Raw genomic sequence first — 15,421 nt, forward strand, 5'->3', positions numbered from 1 at the left:
ATAAACTAAGTCTACCATATTTTAGTATTTACTATATACATATGTTCACCAAATATACAATATGTTTCTAGTTCACTCTGAATTGTCTTAAGATGTCAATAGCAGCAAGGAAGACTGTAACACTAGCTCAAAAGGATTCCTAGAGAGCCTAAGAAACAAGGAATACAGTGCCTCAGAAATATAGCTTTAAGACCAAAAAAAAATTGTTTTATAAGTAAAAGAAACTTGGAACACAACTCTAAATTCTGTATTTGTTGAATCAGTGTTAATAAGTTCAAGCTCGTTGGGCTTTCTAAAACCAACATGCTAAAACAAACAAATGGAGGCCAAGAAAACATACATAGAGGAAATACTTGTGGGCCCCAAACATGAGTTTAGAAATCAAATAGCGTTACGAATAAGCATAGAACTATTGTTATGTCACCCAAGAATAAAGACATGAAATGACCTACGTATAAAAGTTCCCAGTCATTGACATCATATTCCAAGACAAAAATATCAAAATAACTAAATGCTTCTCACACATGGGAGCCACACCTTAAACATGCAAAGAAATTCAAACCAACTTAGGTGGCTATAAATGACAGAGGAAGCAGCTGCTGTTAAAAAAAGCTTGGGGTTTCTTAATAGCTCATGTCAGCAGCCACTTAAAAAAATAGGGCGATTTTTTAAATGGTTAGATACAACTCTCTTAAGCAACTATCCATGGCGAAATAGGAAAGCTGAGACAAATTTGTACACTGAGGAATACAACGGTATTAGGAGAAAATTGCTTCCCACCCTCTTACTAATTTAGCAAGTAAGAATGTATCAGCCTCAGACTGGTCAGTATGTAAGCAGCAGGCAGTAATTTTTGTTTTCTCCCCTGCCTTTCTGAAGAATTTAGAATGCATTTAATATTACCTGTTAACAATCATTTATATCCACTGCCACCAGGCATATGTCTGGATAGAGCTGGGACAGAATACCCATGTGCTGTGTCTCATGTTAGTTGAAACCGTTATTGAGGAGATAGAAAAATGGAGGGTGGAAAAAATCACACATGTGCAGAGACTATTTACTATTCACTTTCTACCCTCAACAAATCTAACGCCCAGCTTTGGTTTGACAATTTCTGAAAGACAGCCATCTCTACATCTCAAGCAGTGAATGCAAATTGTCTCTTCAGTTATCCCCTTGATCTAGACAGATGATGACTCCATTTCTGGTTAAAATACACGAATAGGTGGGGGACTCTGTGGATAGCCAATTTGAAAGCTGGCTACAGGTTGGCTACATAGACTGCTCATTTTAAGAAAATGTCTGAAAATTTCCAGTTACAAAGAAGATTAACTCAAGGGTGCTCATTCATACCTTACAGATTAAAGATGCTGTTTGCTATAATTTTTATCAGGTCAAGAGGAAGAAGAAATTTGAGAGCAAAGCTGTTTGTGAGTTTATTTTTCCTAAGAGTGGTAGAAACTGCTGGACTGCCCCATGAGACTCACCAGATGATTCTGTATGCATTACTCTAGTCAGGAGGTGGCTGGAGCCATCATAACTGATTGTGACTCCTAAGGACACTGGCATATCTTTACATTCAGGGAAAATTAAAAGTATTGAGGCTGATCAAATCAAAGTTGTACCTAAATTCTCCTAGGAACATTCCAAAAACTAAGAAAGCAGGAGAAATAAAATATATATAGTCCCTAACTAGAGCACTCAGATATCATGCAACCTCTTCAATCTCACTGAAATGAAACCAGAAAACAGGGGAAAAATGGAAAGGCGAGGAGTATTTTGGATTCTCCCTCAATGCCCCATTCCTACTGTTCTATTCCTACTAGTTGTCCCCGAACCAGAAAATGACATCAGAAATGTGAACACAACACAGCACATGAGCCCTGATGAAGGTCAGGCTTTGATGAAGGTAAAAGAAGGAAGAGGCGAAATATGAGATTCCAGTTATGAGCCCACAAATAACTGTGCCCTGCCATGCATAACCCCTACATTCTTAAACCATTCTGTTCAGCCAACCTACAAAGGCAGCTTGAATTCCCAGGCCCCTGGTGCTGCCAAGCACTCTGCATTTACTGCAACAGTCTCCCCATCACCACCCCTGCCAGTGATGTAGCAACCTAACCTCGTGGTGCTGCCAGACTTGCTTCCTGACATGCGTTTTGTTGAGCTCAAATACCTACAGAGGCCCGCCAGTGTCAGGCACCATGCTCAGCACTTTTCATGCGTTACCTCCTTTCATCCTCACGACAGGACTATGAGTTATATTCTCATTCTTTCCACTTCACAGAAGAAGAAACTGAGGCACAGAATAGTTTAGTAATTTACCCCAAATTACACAGCTAGGATGTAGCAGAACACTTACACCCTCATTTGCTTTAACATCAACCAAATAAAGTCCAAGCTCTCCAGCCTCACCATCAAGCATCTATCTTTCCAGGCTTATTTCCTTTTCTTCCCCTTTGTTTCTTCCTTACAGCCTGGCACAGAACAATGCAGTTCTCTCAACGAATATGTACTGACTGAATTAAATGTCCAACTTAATGAACGATCAGTCAATTTTTATTTCATTCAAGCATGGTTCCTATTTTCAATGCCATAGGGAAAAAATTGTTTCAGCTTCTGCCCAGGAAATCTAATCTTTGAACATGACTCTAGGCAACAAAGAAATTGCACAAGAACTTGTTAGGTTAATTATTTATCTCCTCACTGTCACCAACGGCTTCCAGGCAAGGTAGTAGTAACTTGTAACAGTAGTGTTACAAGTCACACTGGAGTGGGGCAAGGTTGTTGAATATGAGTCCCCAATCCAGGAAACAAACTCCTTATGATATACCCTTTTGTTCCTTGAAAGAAAACTTGACAGATCTATCATAGGGTGATCATACTGGCAGGAGCCTTGAGTACTTAGAGCAAAACTGATTGTTTTATATAAATTAGGTTTTACTTGGTAGCAACAAGTAGGATAAAGTAAAACCCACACTTCATTCATATAGTGCTTTGCAGGATATAAAGCACTCACACATAACCTCTGATATCATCCCCACAGCAACATTCTGAGGCTTTGTTATTGTCCCCATTTGGCATAGGAGGAAACTGAGATACAAAAATAATGAGAAAAGTACCCCAAACCACAAAGCAGACAAAAGACAAGAGCCCCAAGTCTCCTCTCTCCAAGTCCAATCTGAGGGTTCTAGGTGGGAAGAGCAGTTATTTTCTCACAGACCTTTCGCTCTACACAGAGCAGCTTCCATGACAAAGACAGATTCTGCCCAACTCATTCCAAGAATCCAAGCTGAGGAGTGGAGGTTCTCAAGAAGATCCAGGGAACAGCTGGCAACAGGGCCCTTCTGTCAAGGTTTCTCTGGGCTTAAGACACTAGCTCTGTCAATTGTGCACAATAAGTAACGGTTCTTATTACTTATAAGATCCCTTCTTCCTCCTTATCCCCCTTCCTCCTGCCCACTCCCAAAATACCTGAACAATCGAGAAGCAGAAAAGAAGAAAGTAGTAACACCCACACTCATCGCTCCTGGTTTTCTACAAATGCTGCAATAAGCACAGGGAGCAGAGCCTTCTTACCTTAACCCGGGGAGGGGGATGAGGAAGGGAATGGTGATGGTTCATGCTGTGTGTCAGCTTATAGGGTGTGTTTGGATGAGATTAATGTTTAAATGGGTGAACTTCGGGTAAAGCAGATTGCCCTCCATAATACAGATGGGCCTCATGCAATCAGTTGAAGGTCTGAGTAGAACAAAAAGACCAGCCTCCCCAAGCAAGGGGCAGTTCTCCACCATACTGCCTTAAGACTGGATCTGCATCCATTCCAGTGAGAGCTGCATCAGCTCACCTGGGTCTCCAGTCTGCTGGCCCACATAGCAGATTTTGGACTTCCCACAATCCCATGAACAAATTCCCTATGAAAAATGCCATATACATATATATAAAATAGTGTGTATGCATGTGTATATGTGTGTGTGTGTGTGTATATATATATATATATATATATATAAAATCCCCTGGAGAAGGGATAGGCTACCCTCTCCAGTATTCTTGGGCTTCCTTGGTGGCTCAGAAGTAAAGAATCTGCCTGCAATGCAGGAGACCTGGGTTCAATCCCTGGGTTGGGAAGATCTCCTGGAGGAGGGCATGGCAACCCACTCTGGTATTCTTGCCTGGAGAGAGAATCTCCATGGACAGAGGAGCTTGGTGGGCTATAGTCCATGGGATCACAAAGAGTTGGACATGACTGACTGAGCAACAAAGCACACAGCATATATATCTGTTGCTGCTGCTGCTGCTAAGTCGCTTCAGTCGTGTCCGACTCTGTGCGACCCCATAGATGGCAGCCCACCAGGCTCCGCCGTCCCTGGGATTCTCCAGGCAAGAACACTGGAGTGGGTTGCCATTTCCCTCTCCAATGCGTGAAAGTGAAAAGTGAAAGTGAAGTTGCTCAGTCGTGTCCGACTCTTAGTGACTCCATGGACTGCACCCACCAAGCTCCTCTGTCCATGGGATTTTCCAGGCAAGAGTACTGGAGTGGGGTGCCATTGCCTTCTCCGATATATATATACATATAGACACACACACACACACACACACACACATATATATATATATATATATGTACCTCATTGATTCTGTTTCTCTGGAAATTCATGACTAACAGGGAGAATACCAATTGGCAATGGTGCAATATTGTAGGAGCAAATTTTTGCTCACAGATGAAGAAAGATCCCTGAGATGATGAAGAGGAACTCAGAGATAGGATGTGGTGTCCATGTGGAGGAAGTACTGAAGTATAAGTACTCTGTGGAGCTGCTGGAATTGAGAACACCTTTGCTAAGGGAGAGCTAACATTTTCAGCTATACAAGGAGAAAGTTTATTATTCTTAAAAATTATATGTAAAAAATGTGGTATAAAGCTCACTTTGGTTATAAAAATACCACTAGAAAACACATTTGACAATTTTTATCAAATTAACCTTTTTGAAAGATGGCAAGATTCACATTACAAAAGAGGAGTAACTTTCCCATTTTGCTTAATGTGTGAAAGAATCAAGAGGCCACCACCATACTTTTAATAAACAGTATACTGGGAAGCAAAAAAGTTTTAACGACAGAGCAAAGGAAAAATACAACTTCATATTTGTTTCAGATATGTAATTTCAGCAAACACATCTATTAAAATACATAATCTCATCAGCTGCACTAAAGTTTATTTTTAAACAGATATTCAAAATATTTAAGCCCTAATCCTATCACAGCTGCAGCTGGATCATCAATTGTCAAGTTACAGGTTTACATTCATTCTCACCAAAATATCTGCATCATTACAGTATTTATTTTGAGACTATTTTTCATGTGGATAATTAAAAGCATACAAATCCATATACATTTCATTTTTATTACCAAAGTAGTTTTCAAAGATATTTCTAGGCCCAAAATATACAATAGGTATTAAATAAGGTTAAATTTAATGTATTTTTTCTATGATGAAAATTTTGCACTTATGATAAAAGGCTAACATAGAATGCTGACTTAGCTCAGAAATTTTAGTCTACTCGTGAAAAACAATTTCTTCTGGTGGGATAATTTTAAAGTTATCACACTAGACAATGACAACTTATCAGTTAGTTAGGATGTTTTCAGCTGGAAACATTAGAAGACAATTAAAGTTGGCTGAAGCAATCTATCTGGACATTTATATCTCTCTTAACAGTATCTTTTGAGGTAGGTGGTTCTAGCCTGAGTAGGTCAGTGGCTCTATGATGTCATCCTTTGCTCTTCCATCTTTGGTAGCTGGTGACCACCTCTGATGTTTTTGCAAAGTGGTGGCAAAAGCTCTAAACAACACATTATCACACAAGAATGTCCAAAGTAGGAACACAAGAAGCAGAGAGAGGTAAGGAGACTAGCTCCCTGAACCTCTCTCTTTTTTAAATGAGAGAAACACCTTTCCCAGAAGCCCTCAGTTGACTTACCAATAAATCTCCTTGACCAAAATAAAGTCGCATGACCTCTTCTAAACTACTTTGTGCCAAAAAGAGATAAGATTACCATGATTAGCTAAGAAGTTTTCATTCATCCTGTAGGGTTGGGTATACGGCAGCCAGATGTCTGAACAAAACTGGGGTTCTGTTACCAGGGAAGAAAGCAGGATGGCAATCAAGAGTGACTTCCAAAGATGGATAAGGGACTAAGCTTACTCACAAGCTGATATTGTGAGTGTTTTTAGCACCACTCACCTTATTATGCACTTTTTATACGTTCTATCATTTAGTTCTCACCAGTTAGAGGCCATTGTTATCTTCATTTTCCAGATAAGGAAATCAAAGCACAGAGAGGTCACTCAGTTTCTTCAGGTAAGTGATAGAACTGGGATTGAAATCCAGACAGTCTGACCTCACAGACAGCAAAGACTTGGTTTGGGTGGCTACAAAAACTTTTACAGCAGCAATGACAACTGAGGTGGCTATAAAATTTTTCTGGAGAGGTATAAAAGGAGAACAGTTTTAAAGCCCTTCAAGTTTCAAATAAAAAGCATCTTATTTCATCCATTTTTACTGCATTATGCAAAGAAGGAAGAAAAATTATTACAGGTTTAACAAACTTTAGAATGCTCCTTTTAAAATATATAATGCTCCAATAAAATCTATTGCTAAAATTTTTTGTTTTAAAATTCATATTACCAACAATATAATAAAACTATTTCTTGATCCTCTTTTTACATATTTATTATAAGTATATACATTTTACTTTGCTTTCTTCCAAATCTTTTTCATTTCCAGTCTTCCTGAATATCATGTAGAATAATGAAAAGAAAATTCCAATTTTATTTGTTGGCCACCTACATTCCTTCTAAGTCTTCACCATCAGAAATAACACAACAAATTTTTTTTTCTTACAATTTTTTTCTTCTTTAGCTGTCTGTAATAGATTCCAAAGAGTGGGATGGCTGGGTCAAAGGGTCTTACCACTTGTATGATTTTTCACATCCACTGCCAATGGGCTCCTAAAAGAACTGAGCTATTAACAGTGCTGCCAGAAATGTATGAATGTACCCATTTTTCTCATGTCACATAAGCTTTATTTATATTTGTATTCATTCAGTCAGTTCAGTTCAGTCGCTCCGTTGTGTCTGACTAAATAGCCATAAATGGCTTCTCACTATTTTTTTTTTTTCATTTCTTTGATTTGAGTGGACCATTTCCCTATAGGCATATATGCAACTATTTTCTCATGTGAAAACCTGTTCTTATTCTCTGCTCATTAATTTTTCTGGGTCTTAGTGCTGTTGTGATTCACATATTTCAAAACAAGTTGGTTTAATTTCATTTCTGCAAACTGCATGCAGACTGACTGACTAGTTTGTCTAGACTTACACTTGGGTGAACCCAAATTCCAGCTTGTTTCCTCAAACTCCTAGATTAATAACTGAGGCATAACTGTCAGTCTTAGTGATAAAAATATTAACAAGAATGTTTCCACTGCTTATCTTTTTCCCCGAGATACATATTAAGACCGCATACTCAAAAGTTCTAAGAATAATATTTATACATCAGCCCTTGTTTTCATTGTCAACTACACTCTGCCGATAAAGGATTATTCTTTCACTATGGGATAATAGCAATTATAAGATTCTTTTGTGCTTGTAGGCCAAAAGTGCAAGGTGGAAAAAGCAGTATCTTCAGATTTTGTTTTCCTTAAGTATAAAGAAAAAAAATTGTCCTCAAAACAACATATACAATAAACTTTTCAATCTTAAGCAAAAAAGAAAAGGCAAAAAAGGGGGAGGGAAGGATAAACGAGGAATTTGGGATTAATGAATACACAACACTACATGTAAAATAAACAAGGACCTACTGTGTAGCACAGGAACCTATATTCAATATCTTGTAATAACCTACGATGGAAAAGAATCTGAAAAAGTGTGTATATGTGTGTGTATCTAAATCACTTTGCTGTACACCTGACACTACTACAACAATGAAATCAATTATACTTCAATACAAAAAAAAAGAAAAAGCATAAGACACATTGTCGTAAATACTTTTTTCAACTCTACTACTCTGTCTCTTATCTCCTTCTGTTACCTAAATATTTATTCTCAAACCAGAATCCCTAAGAGAGCCTTGCAAAAATATAGATTCCTGCCGCATGCCCCAAATCTTAGGGGTTGCAGCCTAATAATCTGTACTTTTAAAATATTCCCCAAGTTTTCAAATATTTTAGCTGTAAAAACTCTCATTTTAAACTAAGTCTCTTAATAAGAACCATAAGGCTAATATTTAAATTGATTTTAAATTCTGCTAAGCCAAAGATTTGTATTTACTCTTGTAGTGCTTCCCACTCAGGTGGCTCTAGTGGTAAAGAACCCGCCTGCCAATGCAGGAGACCTAAGAGAAGAGAGTTTGATTCCTGGGTTGGGCAAATCCCCTGGAGAAGGGAATGGCAACCCACTCCAGTATTCTTGTCTGGAGAATCCCATGGACAAAGGAGCCTGCTGGGCTACAGTCCATGGGGTCACAAAAAGTAGGATATAACTGAAGCAACTTAGCATACATAGTGCTTTGGAAAGCTCTTGAAAGACAATTTAAGCTGTTGATTCATCTTTTACCTAAGAAAGAGCAGAGGCCAGAGACAAACATTTTTTGCTCTCAGCCCTTTGCAAGGTAAGGTAAGGATGTGTGACACCCAGAATCATCACTGATACCAATGTACCCTCAAGAGTGCTTCCTGAAGGAAGTATTCAGGAAGTCTTAGTCCTATCGCAAAGGCTTTGTTAGTTTTTTGTTTACTTTTTTATAAATAACCAAAATCAACTTGTATAAGGGTAGCACAACTGTGAATAATTTTATTTTTTCAAACTTTTCCTTAATGTTTCGGGGAAGTTTTTTTGGGGGGAGGGGAGTTATTTTTATGCTTCAGGAGAAACTGAGAGACATAAAAAGCCTTGGTGGCATTCCCCATTTATAAACTGGTTGCTTTTGAATTCTCTTCACTGACAGGCATTATTAGAATCTTATTCTAAGATGTCCAAAAGTGCAGTGGATAATTTATTACTGTCTTCAATAATGCTGATTTCTGCATTACTCTATTAATAAGGGTTATTCTATATGCATATGTTCCACATATGTACATAATATATATATAAAGAGAAACTTGGATGCATTTGCAAATCAGAAGGATATTAACATAAAAGCCTTCTTCATAAGTCAATGCTTTACTAACTCTCCAAGGTATTTCCACAAAGGTATTTAAATCACAGAAAAGCACTTCAGCTGTGGCCTCGGCTGCATGGAGAGAAGACCCTGTGGTTAGAGTTTTACCTTCTTTCTGAAGCCCCCAAAAAAGACAGCTGTGCTATGTGAAGAGAACTCTGGGGAGACAGGACAATACTACATGATCCTGCAGTCAACAAGGAAACACGTTAACTGCAGCCTCCTGAACCAGCCTCATTCCAGAAACAATATTAGTAATCAGTCCTGCGTTCCTTGAAAGATTAGTGTTTCTGAGTTCAGCCTCCCCCAGTGGAAGTATTCTTTACCCAATACTACAATACACAGACTGCAAATCTTTTGATCTCATTGAACTAAAACAGGCAAAAGCATTTAATATCTTACTCCATAATTTCATGTGAAGCTTCCAACTGCAGGCTATAATTGGCCAGAAATTTTGATGCTTCTTGAACTATCCTACCAAAGCATCCTAACAGAGGAGCAGATCCCAAGTACAAAATTAAATCACTTTCCCTAGGGAATGTCTTAAGAACTCTTGTATATGTCCCATCTTAGTCCCTGTTATATTTATGCATTTGCTTTGATAACAAATAATATTTCTTCTGAAACTCTAGGATAGATGGATATTCCTGAAGGAGGAAGTAGGCATATTACAGCACTTCATATACCCAAGAGGGTGCACACCTATCAGATTATCTGCCTTATTCAAAATGCTTTCCTTTCCAACTGCAAACCACATCCACAAAGCAAGTTCCTGAGAGCTATTTGCACAACATGCTGCCCCAGGCCCTCACTGTGTTAACTGAACTAGAAGGCCCCTGATCACTGAGACCAGGAGGTTCCCCATCCAGTGAATGTGAGGAGATGGAGAGCAAGACATCTCTCTCTTTGGCTGGACCTGTAGCCATGTGTTCGCCCCTATGCAATCAGAGGAGTGAAGAAAGGCAGTCTTCAGAAAAGGACTAAGTGAAGAAGATACTCAGAAGCAGAGGTGAGAAGTAGAATGGAATGCCACCTGGGTCTCTGATATATCCAGTCTGGGGTGGGGGGCTGCCCTTCCTGGAGCTGGGCTCCATCAATTTGGAAGCTCTACTCTCTGAGTGATTCACCTCAGCACACCACAAGGAACTCTAGTTGGCAAAATATGAGCTAAAGCAATGAAAAAGGCAACCCAGGGCCTCAGTCACCATAAGGTGAATTGCTTTTGCTGAGGTTGCAACCTTACTCTAACAACAACTTTCAGTTTATAAAACTAAATCAATAACCAGACAGGTTCCTAGTTGGATATAAAGTAGGTATTCCTTCTTACCTAGTAAGAAGAAACCGATCCAACCTGCCTTGCCTTAAGCTGTCATAGTTTTAGAATTGATCATCCGTAAATTATGAGTACAAAAACTTTAAAAAGAGAAAGAGGTGCAGGCCCGTCTTCTGTCTTTACCAGGACCGTGAACTTCCCTTTTCTCCAGGTTGCTACGTACTCTGCTGTTGTCACGGAGGACAGTGTGGCAAGAGGCTGCCCCACCACAGACGGCCACACAACCACCAGCACAAGAAAGCCAGAGAAAGCAGGACTCGAGCGCTGACAAAGAGGAACAGTGCACCTCCAGCCACATAACAGAAACCAGAGCAGGACACCATGCTTAACAGAAACATGCTCATGCATTCCCATGCGCACCAAATACAGAAATGCTTAATTATGCATCTGTGCTAGTCCACTGCAGCAGACCTTTAAAATGAGTGACTACTAAGTACAGCTTAAAAGTAACAAGGAATCTTATTCCATCTGTTCTAAATCAAGAAAAATAATTGAAGGAAATTCTTATAATATTCTGAATTTACATTTTTGTAATGGGGGCTAGCTTTCATACACATGGTTTAAAAGAAAATGTATGGATGACCCATAATTTAAGATACAGTGTCTTTGAATTCATACCCCTTTCACTTATTGTTCCAGATAGAAAATAAGACAAATGGGGGAAATAATTTTAAAAGAGAGATTTAGATGAAGAATGAGTTGCCAGCAAATGCCCAACAGTGGACCAAGCTGGTTTCTAAATCAGTAGGTGTGTGAACTGAAAACCATTAGGACTAAACCCCTAACTGTGAGGAGCATCAGTAGAAAAAATTCCTGCCTTTCTCTGTCTCTGATTGTGTGCCTTTAAATGACATTTTAACTTTAAGTCACCGACATTTAGGTACTCTCCACATTTTAGCAGTTTTATAAAAGGTACAAATAGGCACAACGGAGCCAAAGGTAAGACAATTTGAACACAATCATCTATATCAACGTAATGAAACCAAAGTATAGGAAGACAAAGAGGAAAAATAGACAAACAGATCTCCACCCTAAAGTTAAACATCTATCTTCCATTCTCATTTTTTTCTGTTTTTTTTTTAATACACTTTAAGATTCATTCTGAATGGAGATACTAATTGCTCCTAATTCAAAGGACTGTTCTGAGTATTAAATGAGTGAATATTTTGTATTAAAAAAAGATTCATTCTGAAGAAGACATCATTAATCACCTGTAGAAAGAATTAAAAACAAAAAGCTAGCTGTTTCAGAAGATGGCATAGGAAAAGAAGGGGTGTAAGTCTCTAAACATAGACACGTGTCAATAAGCTCATATTCTGAGCCAATTACTTCCTATGAAATGAGCAGCCACATGCCCCACTGTCCAAGACTTCCTTGTATCCCCCCAAAATAGTGAACTGTGTTGTGAGGGACTTTAATACTCTCATAGATTAAACACAGGATAAAGACATAGACTATAAAAATTCAGAAAGAAAAAAAAAATGGACTCATGCTGTGGATGCCTCAGGAGAATAGAAGAGAGAGAAGTCAGTAGAGGTCTTCAAATTTCTAAAAGCAACCCATCTTCATTAAAATGGAGGGGAAGGTGAAAACGTGAATCCAGACCCTTAAAAGCAAGCACACCGCTTGCACAGGTTTAGGGTTTAAAATGCAGGTGCCTGAGCTTTTAAGAAGATTTGGGGACTGGCTTGGAAGTAGCAGCAGTAACTGAAGATTTCTTTATAGTCAAGGTGATCAGCTTTCTTTTAGGGCATTGTGCAAACGAAGTCAGGTGGCCAAATGTAAGTACCATGTAGACCCACAGGAAAACTGAATATTTCCTAGTTCAATACAATCTGACAATGGTTTTAGGAAGTATTCTTTTTTAAAAAAAGTTACACAGAAACAATTTTTAAAGCCATACAGACTATTTTTTACTTGATGAAACTTAAAATCAACACAATACTAGTCAACTTTTTACTGATTATTTTAAGTCTTTGGGAAAAAACAGTCAAGTCATGACTTTCTTCAGTTCCATCCTCCTTTTTTGTGTATCTTGAAACATTTTTGCACAAACCTTTTTTTTATTGAGGTAAAATATACCTAACAAACTTTACCAGTTTAAGCATTTTCAAGTGTACATTCAGTGGCACTAACGGTATTGTTATGCAAGCATCACCACTACCTCCAGAATTTTTTCATCATCCTATACGGAAATTCTGTACCTATTAAACAATTCCCCCTCGCCACCACCTCCTCCTAACCCTGGTAAGCACCTATTCTATGTTCCATTTCTTTGAATTTGACTATTCTGGGTCTCACATAAGTGAGATGTTAACAATATTTGTCCTTATTTTCCTTTTTGTCTGGCTTATTTCATTGAGCATAATGTCTTCAGGATTCATTCATGTTGTGGCATGTACCAGAAATTCATTCCATTTTAAGGCTAGTGCATGTATGCATAAATTTTGTTTATCCATTCATCTATCAATGGACATGTGAATTGTTTCCATCTTTTGGCTATGTGAGTAATCATTGGTGTACAACAATCTGCTCAAGTCTCTACTTTCAGTTATTGTGGATATACACTCAGAGGTGGAATTACATTGGATCAAGTGGTAATTCTACGGTAAGATTTTTGAGGAACCACCATATTGTTTTCCAGAGCAGCTGTACCATTTTAAATTCCCTCCAGCGATGCACAAACCACTCCAGTGTTCTTGCCTGGAGAATCCCAGGGACGGGGGAGCCTGGTGGGCTGCCGCCTATGGGGTCGCACAGAGTCGGACACGGCTGAAGCGACGCAGCAGCAGCAGCAGTCTACAAGGGCTCCAGCTTCCCTGCCACTTAACCAGCATTTAGTGTTTTCTGGGTATTTTGATAACAGCCATCTTAATGGATGCAAAGTGTTATCTCGTGGTGGTTTTGAGTTGCATTTCCCTCATGATTAGTGACTGTTCCATTTTCTTTTAAATAGTGTTTCAAACTATGTCTTTTTGTTTTGTTTCAGTATCTCTTTCTATATAATAGAAATGTAGTCACTGCTCTAAGGAGATAATCATGAAATGCTCTAGGAGCCCTGAACAACTTCCAAGACACTAAAACTAAGGAGCCAAAGTTTCCGTTATCTAGGTCTCAACCAGGTGCCAAAGCCCTGGGGCCTAGACATAAAAGATATTTTCAAAAATCCCTTTGAGGTTGTTAAAGACTAGGTAAAACAGCCTTGAACACAGTTCTCCTATATCGCCAATAATGTCTTTGTTGTCAAAGAGATTAACTAGCTGAGTAACTGGAAAGCGGGATGGTCCCAGGGTTCTGGGGTACGAGGATGGTTCACCAAGTCAAGTATTGCTCTTCCTACCTGAGGCCTTGGTTGATCAGCTCCTGCTAATGTCTACATGGGTGTGTCCACACGTGCACACATGCTTTCTGTGGCACCCCTCCCAGAGCTACACCCCAACAAAACAACCCAGCAACAGATTCAACCACCTCATGATAAAAATGATTTCATAAACCTGAGAAGCAGAAACAGACACTTAAGAGATCTTGGGGTTAAAAGCTCTGCTGTGAGATAACTCTTTGTTCAGTTCTCCAGGTCTGGATCCCTCTTAGAGTAGCCCACCATGATTTTCCAAATCCTATAAATAACCTTTCTTTTCCTTCTCTATCTAAGCTAACCTAACCCTCTCTAGACTGCCTGAGAAAATTTCCCTTTCCAGTCTTTTCTCTTCCTTTTTCTTTATTAAACTGTCTTCCAATCCATAGTCATTCATTCAACAGGCAACACACGCATGCTGCAGATGGCTGTGTGTGAGGGGCTGAGCTTGCTGCTGCTGATACTCTGATGCCAGCCGGGAGGGACTCACCATGGAGGGGCGTCTGCCTTCTCTGATTCTTTCTTTATCTAAAATCCTGAAGCATTTCTGAGGGCTTATGGGCCATTCTTTGTTCATCTATAAACAAAGGGTCACTTACAATAGCTCGTTGAAAATGAAGTGGTGCAATAAAGAAAGATTCTTGAGCAAAGTCACTCATCTCGGTGGCCTCCTCAGAAAAATGGTAATACCACCCTTCCTGGAAGCAGAGACCTGAACCAAACAATCATTTATAGGGAAATTCATCAAAACACTTTCTCAGAAAGAAGAGTCAAAAAGAAATAGACAATCTTTTCTAAAACCTTTCACCCTCAGTCTCTACGCTAAAGATGAAGCTTCGATGACTGCTGTAGCAGCTGTCTTTACTGCTGGGTCTCCTGAAGGAGGTTTACGGTGGAGTGACAATGAGGGACCCGAGAAACTCTGAGACTTCACTGCTGAACAAAAGACCAAAACAATGTTGAAGACACACTAACAAGAACATTTGCCTCATATTAAACCACAAAGCCTGCTAACTCTTCAGAGGTGGCCAGAAGAGAAAGCCTGCAAGACTAGCTCACCCGTGTGAGGAAAACAGGAAAAAGATGTCAAAATCAAAATAAGAGAAAACCCGAGGGCAAGATGTAAACATGCATACAATTAGGAATCTCAACTAAAAACCTGTAATGTGTGACGTGTGCCAGGCTTTGCAGTAAGAATCTAGGTAACAGCAACTACCAACCAGAACAAAATATTCATGTACTTTTGTACAAACAAACCTTACTGGCCATACAGTGGTTCTCTGTGACAGTGCATTCTGGGTAGAAAGCAGTAAGTGAAATCCAGACAGGAAATAGCCAGAAAAAAGAAATGGCACAGCATTCTAGCACTATCTTCTTGTAGAGAAACATGAGACATCACTCTTATATTTTAATCAAATTATTTAAGAACCCAGACCCTAAAATTACTTATTAATATGGTTACTCACAAAGGGTGGGGGAGTTGTAAATGAGTTTGTAACGGTTTGGCTTCCG

General features: G+C 39.1%; 1 protein-coding gene across 7 annotated transcripts in view; it reads right to left on the bottom strand.

Moving 5' to 3' along the window:
• Positions 1 to 15,421, bottom strand: part of ANKRD44 (ankyrin repeat domain 44) — a 313,666-nt gene that overhangs the window by 245,558 nt on the left and 52,687 nt on the right. The window contains exon 1 of one of the 7 annotated variants that reach the window (XM_060410152.1): positions 1 to 15,421. This exon is cut by the window's left edge and continues 19,410 nt beyond it; it is cut by the window's right edge and continues 33,600 nt beyond it. The exons of the other annotated variants lie outside the window; for them this stretch is intronic. The gene's annotated coding sequence lies outside the window, so the exon portion shown is untranslated. 7 annotated transcript variants of the gene reach the window in all.

The sequence above is a fragment of the Ovis aries genome, chromosome 2 (genome assembly GCF_016772045.2).
Source record: "Ovis aries strain OAR_USU_Benz2616 breed Rambouillet chromosome 2, ARS-UI_Ramb_v3.0, whole genome shotgun sequence".
Classification (NCBI taxonomy): domain Eukaryota; kingdom Metazoa; phylum Chordata; class Mammalia; order Artiodactyla; family Bovidae; genus Ovis; species Ovis aries.